The sequence below is a fragment of the Taeniopygia guttata genome, chromosome 3, assembly GCF_048771995.1.
Source record: "Taeniopygia guttata chromosome 3, bTaeGut7.mat, whole genome shotgun sequence".
NCBI lineage: Eukaryota > Metazoa > Chordata > Aves > Passeriformes > Estrildidae > Taeniopygia > Taeniopygia guttata.
In genome coordinates, this window is record NC_133027.1 from 59,878,447 (window position 1) to 59,897,806 (window position 19,360).

The following is a 19,360-nucleotide window of genomic DNA, read 5'->3' on the forward strand; positions in this document are numbered from 1 at the left end:
ACACAGGAAGCCAGTACACTTTAGAAAGCTGAGAAGATAATTTCTTACGGTGGAGAAATACATACCTTGACATATTGCTGAAAATAAATGTTTTGTTAAAGTCTCTGACATTCTTCATTAAGAAGACACTAAGAAGACACTTGAGAACCCACAGAGCTTTATTTTATGCATTAACATTGTAATTTCTAAATAAGTTTTCTTGTGCTCAAAATCTTTTCTCTGTATAAAAAGCCAGATGTCATTTTGAGGTTATTTGAACTGCAAAGATTCTGCACAGATTTCTGCAGAAATTTAAGAAAAAAAATCATAGCCATAGCACAAGAATTTGTAGCCAACATAGGCTAAACAGATTTGAAGGTGCGATCCAAGCGTCAAACAAGCTTTATTTTTGGTGAACTATTTTTGTGCAGAAAAGACCATTATTGAAAATTTTAACCGCAGAAATGGCAGCTTTTAATCAAATAAGTGCACATAAATTTTGTTTATGGTGCACATGCTACTAAGGGCTTAAAGACAAAGGAAAGGATTAGGAAAACTGTTTTAATGTGACAAGAGCTTTTCTGAAAGCACATTGGACATGGTTCTAGTCTCTGAAATGACAAAATCCACATTTTCACTGTAAGATGAAGACTTGCATCCTCTACTTCAAAGGTCCTTTATTTTTTCAATTTCCTTTTCAAAATGAAAGTCTCAAATTTGAACAGAAGTAGATTCAAAAAGGCTTCCTGACTATAGGCTTTTTGAAGTACTTCAATATTTGGTAGTCATGCTGATTTTAGTTACACTGACTGACTTCCAAGATATCTTCTGACATGATCTCTGTGTCTTCCAGTCCTCCCTTCCTCAGCCACCCTCAAAAGGAAAAAAAATAAAATGCAATAATAATAAACAAAATTAAGAGAGCAGTATGGTGTAGAGAAGGTATTTGGTTAATATGGTATAACAGAGGGGGAGGAGAAGAAGGTGGCATGAAGTTGAAACAGCCTTAAACTGTTTCTGATGCCTTGGAACAGTGGGAGAAGGTGAATGCAAGCACTACACTCAAATAGGCTGCTTCCAGTGTGAAAGGCAGGGGCAAGGCTTGTGTAGGTGCTATGTTCTACTCACATTACAGTTTCTATGAATTTCATGACCATAGAACCAAACAAATATTTGCCCTTGGCAGAGAGTGGCCAGGCTGGCCACCCATTACAGTGGGTGCATACCCACTTGCAATGAATCTCCATTTCTCTACCACTAGCTGTGCTACTTCCAAACTCATAGCAAGCGCCTAATATTGTGCTTTTATAGACAGTGCTGATACTTGCTGGTCTGAGGGCGTAAGAGAAGGCCAGTTCTACTTGGTGCAAGTGACATGCTCTTTTCCACCATGCTGGCATATGGTATTAAAACCAGATACTGTTACCATACTTGAAGCAGTTTGGTTGTTTTTTTTTTGGTTTTTTTTTTTTTTGGTCTGAAATCCTGTATTTCTACTTTCTGAATCTTTCACTGTACTTGCTTGTTCTGTGTTTGATGCTGTTTTGTTTACCTGCATGTTGCATATAGAAACACTAATTTCTCCATCTGCTGATACTAAGCATCACGTCCTTCATGGTCTGTCACATGTGCGGGTTTCCTATTTATAAAAAGAACGTGGCTCTTTTCCTTAGTAGCAGAATGGTTCATGGATGTATGGATGTGCTGGAGTGAGTGCTGTGGACACATATTTCCTCGAGGCTTTGCTACATACTCTAATTGGTGCTCTCCTTTCCCCAGGTCACCAGCTGTCTCCCTTACAGCTGTTTTTGAGACATGGCTGGGATCTCATCAGTGCAGAGAGAACAAGGAAACTGCTCACAGCCACCAGCATGGGACAGTCAGGAGGAGTTATCAGGGGCTCTTTATGTCTTGCTGCTGTTTTGCAAGTTATCAGGAAAAACTGGCATGAAATAAAAAAGGTAGCTGACTAGAGTAGGAAAATGGGAAGACAATGAAAAAATAAAGATGGAAGACAAAACCCATTAATTTACCTGATTAAATCTTGGGTTAGAACTATTTTGGAGCAAGAAATCAGAGTGGATGTCTGAGACAACACAAACTATATGGCTTGAAAAACCAAACCTTTAATGGGAGGCTTTTATAATATATAGAAGAACAGGCACACAGCTTTCAGCTACTGTCTTAAACTATATTTATATGTTAACAAAGTGAACATTTCAGCAACAACATTTATATATGGCCAAATATCTAAAAATTCTGCCTAGATCTCGTGGAAAAGACAAGCCGTGCCCCAAGCCCAACACATCTCATGTGGTGGAAGCCACCAGTCTAGGCCCTGAAGCTGTTTGCCTCTAAGGTTCTCTGACAACAGAAAAAAAACCCCATAATTTTAAAAAAATTATGACACTGTGCTCTTGAAGCCTTGATTTGTACTCACCTGCAAACAACTCAGGGCAGTGATACAGGATGCACTCAGCCAATACCAGAGCAACAGGCTTTCATGGGACCATCTGCCTCCTCCTGACTTGTACCACTGTCCTAGCTCAGTTCCTTTTCCATGGCCTCCTTCCCTCTTCTAAGGTTACATTCTTTACCTGGCTAAAGTGTCTGCCAGCTCTGCTGTGAAACTGCTAACCTGCAGAGCAATACAGCAGGCAGATGCGTGTCTAATGCTACTGCAGCAAGACTCACTACAAGTCACTAGGCAGCATGGAAAAAAAAATCACATTTGTGGAGAAAAAACCAAACTCAGACTTCCAGGTTAAATCCCCTTGTCATTTTAAGAGCATTCCAGAACTTACTTTCTTTTCAGTGAGAGAAAGCAAGTTTCCTTTCTTTCGGCTTAAGATGTTCTGAAACTACTCTGGAAAACTATTTAGTATGTTGTGTGTTGGAGGGGATTTATAGAGGTTCAGAGAAAGAAAACAAAGCCAATTCTTTCTTCTCCCCTCTTTTCTCTTCCCATGGTCATTATTTAATGTGTCAGTTTGAAAATACAAAATGCCAACCGTCCCAGTAAACAAATTTTTTATAGCAAGCTGTGCATGTATTTTCATATGCACAACCAGTAAAGAAAAATTATGTCTTCCAGCAGAATCTGACAGTTATTGCTGTATGGAAACCATAATATTAAAAAACAATACAGGAGTTTCTATTTCCTTTTTTTTTCTCATTTTTTTATCCTACCAAGCATGTGAGTAATTTTTTCTATAATTTCTACAAATGCTAAATAAAAATTTTGATAGAAAGAATCCATCATTTTTCCTTCTCAGAAAGGATATTTTAATTTGCAGAACAAACAACAACAGTGATATTCCAGAATTAATTTTTTCCCCCTCTTATGATGTTTACTTGAAGCAATATATGCCTAGGGAAGGCTGTGGTGCTACTGCATTTTTTCAAAGCTTAAGAAGAGAAAAAGAATTATTAACTATTTGATGACCAGAAAAGAGCAAAATACATCCAAACACTGAAAATATTCTGAATATCTTCTGTATATCTTATAAGTGAATTACAAAAGAGTCTTACATAAATTATCTACTTTTAACACTTTGTTTTTATAAAGTTTAATGCCTGGAACTTAAAACTATTCTTCCACAATATGAAGTTCATAATTTTTCATTATCTTTATATTATACCAATGTAAAAAAAAATCTGCTAAACTGCAAGGAACTGAAAATATGCTGTGAAAACGAAAAACCTTCAAAATCCCTGGAAATATGTAAATTTTGTATGGAAGTTTCACTTCTATAGTCATATCCATACATTTACAGTCTCCCTGCTCTTATGTTGAGCATTAGAACAGACTGCAATCACTACCTGTGTTACTGCACAGCAAGGCATTAAAGTAGCTCTTCCCCATAAGTATGCAATGAGATAAAGTGAGTTGACTTAACTTAAAAAATAGATTTTTGAAGACTTCTTGAAACACTGCTGTCACGTGACTGAATGGAGCCTAACACCAATGTCTGGTGTCTCATCCCTCCTCCCATGAAAGCTCTGCTTACTGGCAGTACAGCCTGATGTCCTTGTTTCAGATTCCATGAGGAAAGTTCAGAGTTCATCCTTTAAACCAATGTTTCATGATGTAAAGACAAAAAAAAAAATTACAGAGCTTTGCCAAAAGAGAAATATGCCCTCTAGCCAGTGAACTATACTTAGGTGGGGGATTTTGCTGAATTTTAGAAAAATTATGTCTATAACGATAAGAAGACAAGGCAATGATTTAATTTAAAAGAACTGTGCAAGAGGAGCTTGGCAAAGCCTTCTAAGTGTATGTTTGAGCATTAAGTGGATGGGCATGGCAGATCTGGCCTGTCCAGCCATCTGCAACTCCACCTTCCCCACAATTTGCCCTCTCCCACATACTCAGATGCGATTCTCTTCCCAAAAGCTTTAGTAGGACCTCTCTTGGTTGTCTGACTTTTTCCAGGCACTTGGCTTAAGCTTCTGCCTTAGAGATTCCCTTTGAAAGTGTGACCTGTCATTTGGTTGAAATTGAATGACATACAAGAAATTAGTGGAGAGAGAAAGGCAGACCAGCAAGGATCATCTGTTGGGAAGCCAGCATGAAAAGTCAGAAACAAGATGGATGGTGAAGAGCTTTAAGCTCTGGACAGCCCACTACTGAATTTCTGTTTTTTCTAGCCACAACCGTGATCCAGGAGCTACCTTCAGTCATCGAGGCAAAGAAGGAAGGCTGTTGCTGGAAAAGGGTGTGGAAGGAGAATTGTGCTCACTTTCTAACCCAGCTACATTGAGTTTAGCAGAGCTATACCCCTCTGTGGTTTTATTTCCTATGTCAGAAGTATTTAGGCTAGATCCAGTCCTGTCGATTGTGCAGCTTCATCATGTGCTTTGGGGAGGAGAAACAAGCTATGAAATAAAACTAGAAAAGATGGTCGAAGCTACCAAGCTTTGCAGCAGGTGAAGGAGGAAGCTTAATATTAGAAACTACATAAGTCTCTTTTTTAAAAAGGCAAAAATAAGAAAAATATTTCTTTAGGCTTATTTTTTTTAGTCACATAAGACATAAAAATTTAAAGTTTTCTGTCTGAAGGGCCTGATCTAGCTCTCATTTCAGGTCAAAATTCTTATGTTCTGTTTTAATTTGCCTCAGCTGATTATTTTGAGTCAAAAGGTAGATTATGTTCTATATTTATATGCAGTATGGAATCAGTTGCTTAAAAATCTACCATAGCAATTTCTAGTGTATTTTCCTCTAAACCCCTTTACAATAAAAGAATAATGAAGCTTTTGTTGAGTGAGCAAACTGGAAATTAGGGCACTGTAGCAAGCAGAGCTTGTTATGGACCAAGACATACTTTCTTCTTATGAAAAATACAATATGTTCTGTATGATAGGACTTTCAAAAACACCCATATTATTGTAATACTTTCTGAACTGAATCAGGTCTTAAAAATTCTCTAATTTGGAGCAAAGTGAAGACGAGGCTGTCACTCTGAAGAAGGTGACATCACTGAAGATACTCTAAAAACCTTACTTATAAAAGATTTTAGAAAAAGAACCTAAAAAAAACAAACCCCATAAATCACAGAAAACTGCATGAAATTAATTTTATTTACTGCAAAGCTATCTGTGTTTTAAGCATTAGAGATAAGATTGTTTCATAGTAGTGGTTTCTAATGTTTCATTATGTGGAGCAGAGATTCATCTGACATACTTTTTCATGAAGCAAAAAACATTACATTTGCTACAGCTAAATAAATCCTTATCCTTTGAGACAAAAGATGAATATTTTACAGAACTGTGCAGCCTCAGAGTTCTACTTTATGTCTTTCCTTGTTGATATCTGAATGGTGTGCAACTAACTGCAATGACAAGTAAGAACAGAGGCTTTAGAGAGGGACATTAAACAGAGTATTTCACAATAAAGAGAAAACTGCTTTGTTTCAAGAGCTCTCAAACAAAATTGTTCTTCCCTGTTATGTTTTATATTTGACTCATGCCTCTTGCAAAGTTTTAGTACATTCAGCTGATGCACAACTGAAACTGCAAAACTCAGCATTTCTTTCCAGTACACTTGACACAGGTCAGAATGCCTAATGCCCCTCTGCCAGTCCTTGCTAGTTCTAATACACATCTCTTGGAGTGGCTTCATTCTACATTACAGACAACGAGAACAAAAAAACCCCAGTGGAACTACTTGGTTATGCTTGGAGACAACTGATGGACAAGAATTGCCCTGTGCTGTAGAGACGAGCTCCCAGATGTGGAAGAAATGAGGCTGATATGGCAGGCACACATGACACTCATGGAGCATGTGGGGCAGAGGTCTCTGGACCACCATTCCACTGGAGGCCACTTGAAACCTCTTCTGAAGGGAGAGCAGCTCACAGACAAAAAGAAAAGATGTAACAGACATAAACCCTAACAGGAATACTTCCCCCAGCAGTACTGCAGGCTTTAGTTACTCTTCTGTTTGTTGTCTAGCTGTCTTCTTGTGGGGGAAAAGTCACCTGGACAACTCAGTTTCTGGTTACTTGCTACTATCTACTGATTTTCTCTCTGAAGTACTGTCAGCACTAACTGTGCATCAGCATTCAACATGGATAACCGAGCACTCCATATATCTGCAGTTAATAATCATTCATCTTTTATTTCAGGGCTGTCTTGGACTGTAAGGAAGCATTCTTCTGCTCATTGCATTTCCTAAAATTTGCAGAGTCATCCTAAGGGCAAAATCCAGTACAGAACATTTGGTCTTTCCACACTGGCCAGGCCTACTTATGCTGTTTGTGGGGTGCTGCCCATGGTGGACTTTGACACTGTGGAAAATGAGGACATAAATAAAATGCATTTGGAAATAGACCTGGAAGCAGAATGGCATTCAGAAGTCAAAGTCCCGTTTATCATTCAAAACTTCAAGCAATCTTCCTTTGCCTATTAAACACATTGATAAGAGTCAATTTACAGATCTTTCAGTAAGACAAGGGATTTGTCTCAAATTGCAGTCCTAGTGGGGCTTTGTATCTAAATTCACCTTCCCCAAATTACCTTTGAAATCTAGGCCAGTCCTTAACTCCAGTTTTAATTGCATGTAATACCTTGTTATAAAATTTGTTTTCTGGGGCTCATCTTTATGCATTGCTCTTGGTTTGAGCATACCATAGGTCATTAGCCACCTCTACTTGAGCTGTTAAAAGTAACAAAACCCAACAGATTCTTTGGTACCATCTACTTTTGGAAACATCATAACGTTCACCTTCCTTTTTCAAATAGCACTGACTCCTGTCAGAATAAAAGAATATCTAAAACTTCTCTATTAGCCTTTCCCATTTCCAGACTTCCAGCTCTCAGTGGAGGATGACCTGCTCTTTTCTTCCCCTAAGGCATTACTGTTCTGTCATCTCTGGACTGGTGCCTGGCTAAGGTCAGCATCCCTTGCGAGGTCCCACCGTGTCCTCCCTCCTCCAAACCCAACATGTGGCCCCATCCCTGCTTCCAGTCCACAGAAGGATGCTGTTCCATAGAGGGAACTGCAGGAATAAGGTCCCCCAGAATGGGCTGAGACAGCTCCATGAGCAATTCTTACTGCAGGAGGCACGGACCTGACAACATGAGGGAGATTTTTTTCCTATTTCTATGTGAATACATCTGCCACCCTTCCCTCCCATGTCAAGACAGTGCTTTCAATCAGAAGCTGGAAGTGGTTAAAGGCAGGTTGCAGGCAGTTCTTTTCAAGTTGATTAATCATTACAAGTAATCTGAATCTAGTTAATGAAAATTATGAGAACCAGTTGAGTACTCCATTAGTAACATGTACACTGACAGAAAAGCCAAGTCAGCTGAACCAAAAGATGGCTTATGAAAAAGTATTCAGATGCTGTTGCTGGACACTCTTGCTCAGGCTCCTCTGAAGTCACCAGGTATCTTACTTGTGATTTATTTATTCATAAACAACGCTTCAAAATAACCTACTCTATCCTGAAACACTTGTGAATTACTCAATAATATTCACAACTATGACTGCACATTCTTCCCAGAAAAAAAAGATTCAAATCAAGTGTTGCTGCTCATAGCACACATTAGACAAACTTTTTGAGAGATGTTTGAGTTATACAGTTCAAAAAATACAAAAGATTCTGCAGAAGCCAACAGTTGTGTCTTGCTGCAAATTACTGAACAACATGTAATATTGTTCTACCAAGGACAAATAAAAGTTTCCCTGTGACTACTAGAAAATAGAATTTTTGCAACACTAAAGGTTTCCAGCAGTGTGGTAGTGTTGGAAAGATTTTGCTAGTAATGTTCTAAGTTTCTGGATGGGGGAATTCTCCCCAACCATTGTTCAGTTCAACATCAGACTGCTTCTGCCACTGATGCCATGATTCATCAATTTCCCAAATTCTGGGAGCATTTGGTAGATTTATCTCCTCTGATGTACTGCTTTTCCCTCACTGCCTAAACCCCACAATGTATCACTGAAGTCCCATTACTGGAAGTGCCTTGTAGGAAACAGCAGGTAGAGAAGCTCTTAGTGCAATGGAAAGGTGCTATCCTGCAAGTAATGCCTGAAATACTTTGACTGGAGTTGTTATAATTAAAGGTCAGAAGTTTTGCAGAGTTATTTCAATTATCTGAAATGAACACAAAGATTTAAGAAAGGCAAACTACCGTTAGATTGAAATTCTAATTTTTGTGCAAGTTAATTTATGTTACAAAGCCAGAAAACATGCTAAAAAAGCCCACTGTCACTTCTATCAGCATTGTGTTCTTTTCAAATTAAAATTAATCCAGAAAAATAATTTTAATGGAGTGGGTCCTTTCCTAGTCTCATCACTCATTATTTTAATTGCCTGTATTGAAACTATTATTTGTATTAATGAATTGACATTTTAGTGACAAAAGGCCAAATTCTGATGTTCTTGTTTAAAATGCAATTACTCTGTTTAGTCTATTGTAGGTGTTCCTTTGTAGAGTCTGGGTGTTCTTGCACTAATCAGGACTGCCAGCCACTTCAGCACTTCTAAAGATTCTGTCTCTGTCAGCAGTTCAAGACTGCAGACTTTGTTTCATTATCTATTGAGGCTGAGAAAGTGATCTGTTATGCTCTTGGTACATCTAGGGCTGTAGATTCATCAAGGCCTATGCAAATGAGATTACTTTTGCTGTTACAGTTGAGAGAACAACCTCTGCCATTACCCTAAAACCCTGAATACCTTCTATCTTTTTGTTCTATTGCTGCCTAAAATTCACACTGAAGAGTAGCTGCTGTAGTGAACCAGGTATCCAGATATCTTTGTCATTGTTTCAGTTCTCCTCTGGAATTACATATGATGCACACCTTCTCAAGGCGAGTTTGTTTTCTTTTAGATGAAGAATTATTCACCAGAGGTTTCCAGCATAATTTATTAAAACTCTCTTGAAACATATCGATTAGGATGTTCAAAGTGAGTGATTTGTGGCACTGAATAAATTCCCCCTGAGGAACAAAGGTGTCTGCTGAAGATGAGACTTGGAGAATATCCCAAGGCATTCTCAAGTGCACAAGAAAAAGATTATTTATATCTGCTCCCCAAATGTCTTTGGCTAGAAAGGTGGAATTGCACAGGGAGACTGTAATCACTATTCTCCTGCTGTATTCTAGAAGAACAAAGAAAGGGGAAAAAAAAGAGGATTTGATTTGGAAGAATAAAAGGTTTGAAATCTCTCCAGCATCTCATTTCCTCTTCCTAGGAATGCAGGAATTCCAACTCATCCTACATGTACCCAACTCTTTTGATACTGTTCTTATGATTGCACTTTTTCCACCTCCACAGGTACAACTGCTGCTGCAAGTGCCACTGCTGTCTGTGGCAGGGCACCTTACCACCGCCTCTGCTCAGGCAGAAGTGAGAAATCTGGTGGGAGGTGCAACAGCAGCCAAGAACAACTCAATTTTTTTTTCCTTGAAAACTCAGCCTGAAAATGGGGGGATGCTTTATAAGCAGGGCTATTTTGTAATTGGCAAGGTAATTATTGTATTAAGGTATTTCAAGAGGAACTGGAAGCTCTGCAAGTCTGCTCATGTACAGAATTTTCTGTTGCTCTGCAATTAGCAGAACATAAACTTCATTGGGCATCACTGTCACAAAGACTATGCCATGGGGTAAAGGAAAATGTAGATTTTAATTATTTTTTTCATCAAAAAGAGATACTGATGACACCAGTCTCCTGTGAAATTTCACCTTTTAAATACTGGCACTGTGCATGTTGATATATTATGTCCTGCAGAGCAGATGCATGTTGATATACTATGTCCTGCAAAGCAGATGCTTTCCAGGGCAGGGAAACAGCCAGGGCATTAAGCAATCCGTTTGGCCACGCTACTTCCCCTTGCAGTCACAGCAAACAAAATCAGTAATGCTTTCTGCTCACTTTGAGATTTTTCTGGGAAAGAAGTTGCCTGAGATAACATCACCTTAATTTTTATGCCCTCACTCCCCAGCTTCCTTTTCTTCCTTGAGTTACACAACTGTCATATTTATTTTGCATAGTGCCAACTTCTAGCCAACTCCCATATCAATCTAGCAGAGATATGGTCAGGAATTTTTCAATTAAATATTTATTGCATAAAACTACAATTGTCAAAATCAAAACTGACTGACAGAACAATTGTTTTTTACAGATGTTGTCTTAAAAAAATCTTTTATAGCAAGTTTGGAAGTTGCCAAAATATCTCACTGAAATGGTTCAGTTAGTTTTGTTTTGCATCAGTGAAGAGTAGGTTTTAATTTAAAGAAATCTTTGGTTCAAAATTAAACAGTTTATATTATGAATTGAAATAAAGAAATAACAAAATTTTGTTCTAATAAGCCAAACCAAATACCCACATTTTCCCATGTATGAAGAGTGTTTATGTTTAAGACTTTTTTTGACTATTCAGGGTAGAAACAGTTTTGAAAATATTACTATGCTCATGGGACAGGCCAAATCTTTCTGGCCCTAGACTTGAATTATTCAGGACTCTGTGTCAACACATTCCTAGAGATGCCAGCAAGTGAATATTAGAATACAAAACCTTTATGATAATATAAATTTCCTACTTGCCTATAAACCATTAATTTTATAGATTCAAAAGTTTCCTTCTCCCCTGGAATCCAATTTATTGTGTTTTCAAGCAGTTGTGCTGAAAACACCCTGCGTGTTTCCACATGAATAGTGAAAATGGCTGCAGTATAGCTAAAAATGGGAGAACAATTCAGAGGAAAAAGCAGAGCTCAAGCTATAGAACTCATAAATTCTTGGTTAAGAAAAAAAGCCAAACCAATACTTAGTGAATACATCAAGAATTCTTCCTGTACCCAAACCATATATGCTTGCTTTTTATGTTGTAAATAAATACCTTAATTTTGTCTCTAATCAACTGATTGCTACTGATTCAGTTGGGTATACCTGGTTATTTTACAGGAGAAAAGTGTTTCCCCATAGCAAGCTTAGTATTTAGCTTAGAATGAATACTAATGAAAGGTTTTTAGGTTACCAAAGCTATTCTACTTAATAAAACAACTATATTTGAATGTCAATGTACAAAGGCAAATAGTGGCAGCTAGAAGTAAATTGGTTATTCTGAGTATTTCACAATGAGAAAAAGAAAAGACAGTATTTAGAACTTTCTGACAATGCAATCTCTTCTGTTGCAGACATCTAGGCTACCTCTGCTAATTAGCTTAATTCCTTTTGAGTGCATCAGTAGACAAGTAGATGATTTATTAACTGAAGGGATGGGACACTTTGGGCATAATGGAGGGGAAAAGCTAGAGCTTCACACAGTCAGGTAGTGTCAAATAGTCAAGAAGTATGTGGAGAAATATAATATTGTAATAATATAATACCTGACATACTACAATAATTATATATCTGGTGTTTATAGCATACCTGTGCAAAAAGAAATCTTATATGTGATAACAAAAATTACTCCTCTTCATGCATAGAACAATAGAATTACTACAATCACATTTGCTTCATGTTATGAAAAGATATTTTGTCCTGACTGCACCTCAGCACTTGAACTGGTGCAGGTTTCTTCTCTGGGCAATGGAATGGATCAGGGATGCTATAGTGAGTGATACAAAGTGACTGGTGTCTGAAAAATTCTGGTTCAAAGATTATGAAATTACCCTGGTTTATTTCTTTTGCAAGGCAGGTATCTGTTATTTGCATGGCTGTTTTCTAGTGTTGCTGAATCATAAATACATCTAGAAATTATTAGGCACCATTTACCATCCCTTTACTTAAAAACTGGAAAGCTATATAAACTGATAGTTTAAAATGAGAAAGTGAACAGTGAGCAAAAGCTTTACATGAACTGTTGGAGAAGAAGAATAATTTAAAGAGTAGCTGTAGTGTAGATCAAAGAATAATAATTTAAACCAGTGACCCAATAAAGCTACCCAGATGTATTTCTGGTTTAACTCCATCTTAGCCATTGCAAAGACACATTTGGTAAGAGAACAGCTTTATGCATTTGCATAGAATTTCCACCAGATTCCAAATACATGAGATACACATCAACTTTCCAAATAACCCAAGTAGGAAGAGGAGTTTTGGTTTCCTGTAACTGTCCATCTAAACATAAAAGCAAGTGTGTAAGGCTTTGGTAGGATATTTTGCAGAGTTATACAGTAAATCACCAACTAAGTATTACAGAACACAAGGTTTTCTTGAATTACCCAAAGTTTCCCAGATAGAATTTAATATATTTCATAGTGGACACAACTAAAATTTCTGTGATTTTCCCCTCTTTTCTTCTTTTTATGGTCAGGGGAATGAGGGACAAAGTTTTTAAACCAGAATGTTTTTTTTTTACTTGCATCTTTTACTCCTACAAAGAATGAGGGAATGGTATAGGACTCAGGTTTTTAACTTATTTTCTTGTCAGTCAAGAAGGTTGATAATGAGATAGGAAATTGCTATAGAACAAGCAGAAGCGAAGTGATTATTTCTACCAATAACCAAGTAATAGCTTGGATACACCGTATCTCCTAAATGAGTCAGGATTATTCCTGGGCAAGTGCAGAGGACAGTTTACTCCCCACTCTGGCTCAAGAGAATGACATATGCCACGATGGAGGCGTTTGTAGGTACTCCCCTTGTTTTCCTTTACAAAAGCAGTTCTGCCAGCTGTCTCAGCTTTCTCAGGTCCCTTTCTCTATTCTCTGTCCTCCCTTGTCATCCCATGAGTGCTTATGCTTCAGTCACAGAGATACCTACTGTGAGGCTCTAGTGAGCAGCGCACAGACATTTGGCAAAAAGAAAGATAGTTTATGCTTTATCACGTCAGGAAACTGATTTGAGTCAGTGAGGTTCAGCAGCCATGTAGTTACAACAGACTGACCTCGGATTTCAGGAATAATCTCAGCCTGGTGTCCTGTTGAAGCTATGCCTTTCCGGTACGTTAGCTACCAAAGTCCACTAGTTCAAGTGAGTTTATGAAGGATGAGCTGCAGAAAGCAATACTCAATTCAAGAGAACAATACTTTGTTTTTCAGCACCATGTCATATTTGGTCCCCAAAATGATACAAATGAGATTCAGAGTTTTCCATCCCATGCTAAATGGTCTACACCATTGCACACTTGAACGTTTTCTTCAGTGACAGCTGACATTAGTTATGCTGTGGGCACACTTGCAGTTTACATGGGTTACTTCAGTATGCTTCCTTTGGGAAAGGTTGAAGGATGATGTTTAAAATAAAACCTAACACCAAAACCCCAAACCCAAGTCTAGCAACATACTTCACATACCACAGTTTCTTGAAAAGATGAATTTCTTTAAATTTGGAGTTGCTAATCCATAATCTATCAGCTATTTTATACTAACCTAGATGCAAGCTGAACACTAATAGTTTCCTTCCGATGCAGAGAGTATTTTTTGTCAAATGGGGGCAATAAATTACTTTTTAGATGTGATATTGAAGACGTAAATGAAAGAAAATCAGGAACTGCAATAGGTGGAGAAACTGAAGTAATATATAAACAGTTAATAATTTTTTAGACATGCTTAGCAAATTTTCCTGGCAAGAATGCTATCACTTTGGATGATAATTTAATAGGCAGAGAAGACAGGAAAACCAGTTTGCATCTAATGGCATTGCTATGGTGTAATGGGGCTGAGATGGCTATATTCAAGACAGATGCTATTATTTCTTCTAGTTTTACCATAAGTGACACTATGACAATTCCAAAATCAAGCCTGAAAGCCCATTAAAAACATTTTGCTGGCTTGACTCATAACAAAATGTAGGAACTGCTTTTTTGAGTCCTGATGAATGGAGAAGCTTTCAGAACACTCAGACTGATGATCCCTAGCTTTTACAACAAAGTGCAAGGCAAACTTAGTGGTCTAGTGATATGCTTTTATCACACTTTCTCTTTTAATAGTGTGGCCTTTTCCATCTAAGTTATTGTAGCAATGGATAGAAATATTGCTTCCCCATTTATTTATTTATTCCAATTTCTGTCCATTTGTGTCACTTTCATGAGAACCTTCAAAAAATTGGTCAGTCTGCTTCTTAGACTCACACAAAGATGCTTGCATGTTTTTTAACTGAAGAAGTAAGTTCTGAGCTCCTAGTGTAATCCTTACAATTAAAGTTTAATTTAGCATAAATAAGCCTCTCACGTATTGCACTTTGGTTTTATCAGTGTTCTCTGCTGTTGCATTCCCGTAACAGACGACACAGTTCTTTATTTGATTTGTCTTTCAGTGTTCATCTTCACTGCTCTCTCATATCCCAAAATTTGTCAGTGTATAAGCAAGACATTACTTCAAAGAAGAAAAATATCCAACAGCATATAGTTAATGTTTATATTAACTAAATAGAAAATCTATTTATGGAGATGTGAACACTTTCTCAGTTTTTACAACCCTTCACATCTGGCAGTGTCTCAGTAGAAAAGCCAGAGGTATTTTAAGAGCAAGTATTCAGATTCCCCTAAAGAACATGAAGTATCAAACTTTCTAGAACAGCTGGCCATTCACAACTAGATAGCTAACAAAGGAAGTAACACTTGTGCCTGTAGCACATTGAGTAGAGATAGTCAACAAACTGGAGAGGAAAGATGATCCAATAGCTGAGGACTATCCTAGAATTTAAAAAACCTGACTAAATTGTTGCTTATTGTGTTTTAGTAAGCTACTTCTTTCAATAACAGTTGGACACTATAGAGATTGTTAAATCATGTAGTTCAAGTATTCTCACAAAACTTAATTTTTCCCTTTCATGAAACTTACATATTATTTAGAAATCTTTCGAGGTTTTAAGTGAGTGGCTCCAGACTTCTCTCTTGTGTGTAGGTTGCATCAAAGGGGATGTAGCTGTTAGCTGATACAAAACTAACAGGGGATACAAGAGATGTAGGTGTAAGTACCTTTTCTGCTCATCATGAACCCTGCTTTCTAAAACCAGGTGGAAGAATCAGGGACTGATGATGAGGAGAAAGAAGATTTTCTTTTTGATTAGATAGTCAAAAAGTTGAGCTTGGACTTGAGCAGAAGATCTTTAAGATTCTGAGTCACTTGGACAAGATGATAATGACAGATACAAAAGAAATGTAAATGGCAAGAGAAAAGCTGCTGTGTGGGAGGTACCTGTCTGTATTAAGGGAGCCCTGTCTGGAATTACCAAAACCAATGTACATTATTTGTTTCAGCCCTACAATAATTTTTAAACAACAGCTTTTATCTCCCACATATAACACCTGTCATACTAATAATTTTATGGACAAGGGGAACATTCTCTTTTCTCTTCCATGGGTTTCTGGAACCAGGAACTGATAGATAATTCAGAAATGCTAAATGGAGTTTTCTAAATCCATCTACATTCTACTTGCATCAGAATGGATCTTAACCCCAGGAAATGATTTCCTTACAGTTTTGTTTGATGTTCTCATGGCACTTGAAAGATTTTTAAAAAAGTATTTTTTTTTTTACAGAAAGAAGCAATTTCAAAACTGTCTGACACAGCTCTGAGAAGAATTCTTCTTCGCCCTGACTAGAAGCTGTTGCAGATGAAATGCTTAGAAAAGGTCTGCCTTCAATTCACCCATCATTCACATTTGGTGAGTATTTTCACCCAGGTGAGGTTTAAGGGACTTGATTGTAGTATAACTAGTAAACAGAAAAGAGAAAGAGGCTATAGGATAAGAGGCGTAGGATAATCACAGAGCTGCCAAACTTCTATGGAAGGATAAACACCTTTTAGGATGTCCAGTTTTCTGAAGAGAACTTGGCAGGCTATCTGTTCTAAGCAACATTTGCTGTAGGTTTAGTCTTTGTCCCATGTAGGCACCTGTGCCGGTTTTAATGTGTACCCTAATTACATTTTTCTATTTATTTGGTAAGTTGAGCACTTTTTTTAGCTTTTGATTCAGTTATTTATTATAAGTTAGTCCTATTGCATATGATCATATTTTTTGTAAGATAAAAAGCATAGCCATGAAAATTATAACTGGAGCCCAATGAACAGAACACGAGAAGAAAAAAAAAAATCAGTTTACATGCAAACTTTTACAAAAAAAAAGGAAATAAGAAAGCCAGCGTGATGCTCCTTCTGCTTCTAGTGTGCACTGTGCAGAGTTCTGTGTTCTTCAAAGCTGCTCTCACTCAGACCAGACAGCTCTGGGTCCAGAGAGGCTACAAGACATTTGTTTTTAGAGTTGTTTTTGTGGAGTTTGGAGGTATGTGTGTGCGTGTGTATGTATATTTCTGTAGGTCTTTTGTTGGATTTATATTTTTTCCCCCCTCGTAGAAGAGAACAGCCTTGTGTAAGGTACCTGGGAATCTGCAATACTTTGACAACATGAGACACCTCAGAATGAATTCTGAAAAGCAGCACCCCAAGCATGAAGCTCCTTGGCAGCTTTGGTCAAATTAAGTTCAAACCATCAGTCCTTCAACTCCTACTTTCTGGTTGATGTGTTTCTACCATGTGGTAACACAAATCAAGTAAGTTTTGTGGTAGAAAACAAACTCTGTAGAAGCACTGATTAGCTGCCAGGAGGATTAACTCCAAATTTATTCACTGCAGTCACTTCTATGTAGCAGGAGGAGAGGGGCAGCAGGTCTGGCTTAGACTGGCATAAAATGCTGCATAACTAGGAGGGGAGGATAACTAGGAGTGGTGACCAAGAGAGTGCCTTGCCCTTGTCCCTACCCAGGAGAAACCCTGCCTGGACTGCAGAATGACTTCGATTTGCAGCCATGGCCCTCACCTAGATTTAGCACCCTGAGTCATTCCTTTAAAAAAAATACATGATGGACTAGAACATGCTTTGTAAAATGAGATGGTGGATGTGCTTTCTTGCTTTTATTCAATATTGCAAAGATTAAATAATGTGGCACCCACACTCTTTAGCACTTAGAAAAAGGCAGAAATCAAGGTGTTCCTGCTCTTCTCCTCATTGGTGATGCTCTGCTGTCTCCCTGGCTAATTTATCTTTAATTGTTTGATGGTGTTTTGGGTAGATTTTTTTTTTTGCAAAACAGCACAGTGTCAATGGTAACAATGGAGACTATTTCTGCCTTTGAATATCTTCAAAACTGGTGATTAGGGCAGACGTTTTGTGGTGGGAAGGGGAAGGTCTGAATTCCCCTTCACATTGGATGAATCCAGATGTATCACATGCTGGCTGAACCTGACCCTCCTCCTTTATTTTATGAAAGAAAAATTTTGAAAATGGCAAGAGTTTTGGTGAGGGCAGAAGGGATGAAATAACCCCAAACCTTACATCTGACCAGCCTCCTTTTCTGGCTGTGTTTTGGACTGACAGTTCATTTGTGTCTAGTGTTTTGACATGAGTTCAGCTCTTTTAGAAAATGAGAAGCACACTCTCAGCGTGCCCTGTGGACCAAGCTCCTCTGAGATCCCTGGCAGACAACACATCCTGCTGAGAGCTGGTTATGACCTAGTTAGCAGGATGTCGTTTCAAGCGTGAGTAATAGGCACTCAATGCACATGACTGGGGAAATTTGGGTACCTAAGGGTAACAGTGGAATGGGACACTGTGTTTTCTTAAAAACTGAGTTCTCTTAGAGGACTGAAAGCCTCTAAGTCCTAGTTTGGATGCCTAGGATATATAGCAGTTTGGGGTCGAGGTGCATACAGCAGCTACTGTCATCCCAGTCAAGAAGATAAATTCCTCCTTGTCCATCTCTCTGCTAGGCCAGTTCTAGGTGCGCAAATAACTCACCCTGGAAGACTGCATGGGAAGAAGGAGCTACAGAAGATGTTTAAGTTAAGAGAAATATTTTAATAACATTGTTTAATTCTCATCTGAACCCAGTGCTTTCCTCAAGAAGATGGCTATTAGAAATGCCTGTATCCTCTGAATTATGGAGTTCTTAGATTTGATCCCCGAATGTATATTTAGGCTTTACTGAAATTGCCACTTTCTATTTACCAGAGGACAGCAGTAGTCCCAATAAGTATGCTACTCTAATATTTATGCATATTCTGTAAATAGAATTGCTGAAAATAATTTTAGGGAAACTTGGGATAGTAGAAAATTGCCTCTTTAAAAAAAAAAAAAAGACAAAAACAATTAAACAAAATTAGTTTTTAAATGCTAAGGATACTGATCAGGATACAATGAAATTTCAAATTATCTGTAACAGCAATAACATCTTTCGGAGACTTGCAGTTGACTCAACAGTACCTTCCTCATTAGGACAATAGTGTTCTATTAGAAAGTGTGCTGCAAGTAAGAAAGGCCTTCAGTAGATTTGCCATATGCAGCAAATACTGTGACCTTTCATTGCCATCAAAAGTTGTCTGCCTTCTTTCCTCTTCATGTGCAGATCTCCAGATCCAATGAACACACAGCATTGGGAAAGCTGATCTCCTTTCTTTTCAAGATCATTTGCTCCTGCTTAGACAGAGGCATTTTACTTATTCTGATTCTATGGTATAGGATCAGAAAGAAGGACCAGGAATAGAAGCATCATCTAATTGTTGGCTCTTATCTCCTGTTGTCTCCAGATGAAGGAAATTTAGTTGAATGGCACAGTTTTGAGTGTTTCAGAAGCAAATTGTAGTTGCAGATAGGAAAACAACCTGGGTTTAGCATGGGTTTTTTGTTGTTGCCCATATGCCATTATCTATTGCATATAAAGGAATTATTTTAATTTTTAACACAGGACTTCTGTAATATCTCTCTTAATAATCAGGCTGAACAAATTTCTTATAAGACTGAATTCTTCAAATGCTACAAACATCTTCTAATAATCAAAAACTATTAGAAATCAGCTTATGTTTTAAAAAGTGTCTCTAATACATTTATTTTTCAGTGTCCATCTCTGCTATTCCATACTTCCAGACTTTATCATTGTAGCTTTTTAATTCACCTGTTCTTTACTAATTTTCTTCTTTCTTCACT

At 37.7% G+C, this 19,360-nt stretch overlaps 1 protein-coding gene across 5 annotated transcripts in view; it reads right to left on the reverse strand.

Annotated features, from left to right (window-relative positions):
• The window catches only part of RGS17 (regulator of G protein signaling 17), a 71,720-nt gene that overhangs the window by 38,283 nt on the left and 14,077 nt on the right, over window positions 1-19,360 (reverse strand). The window lies entirely within an intron of this gene.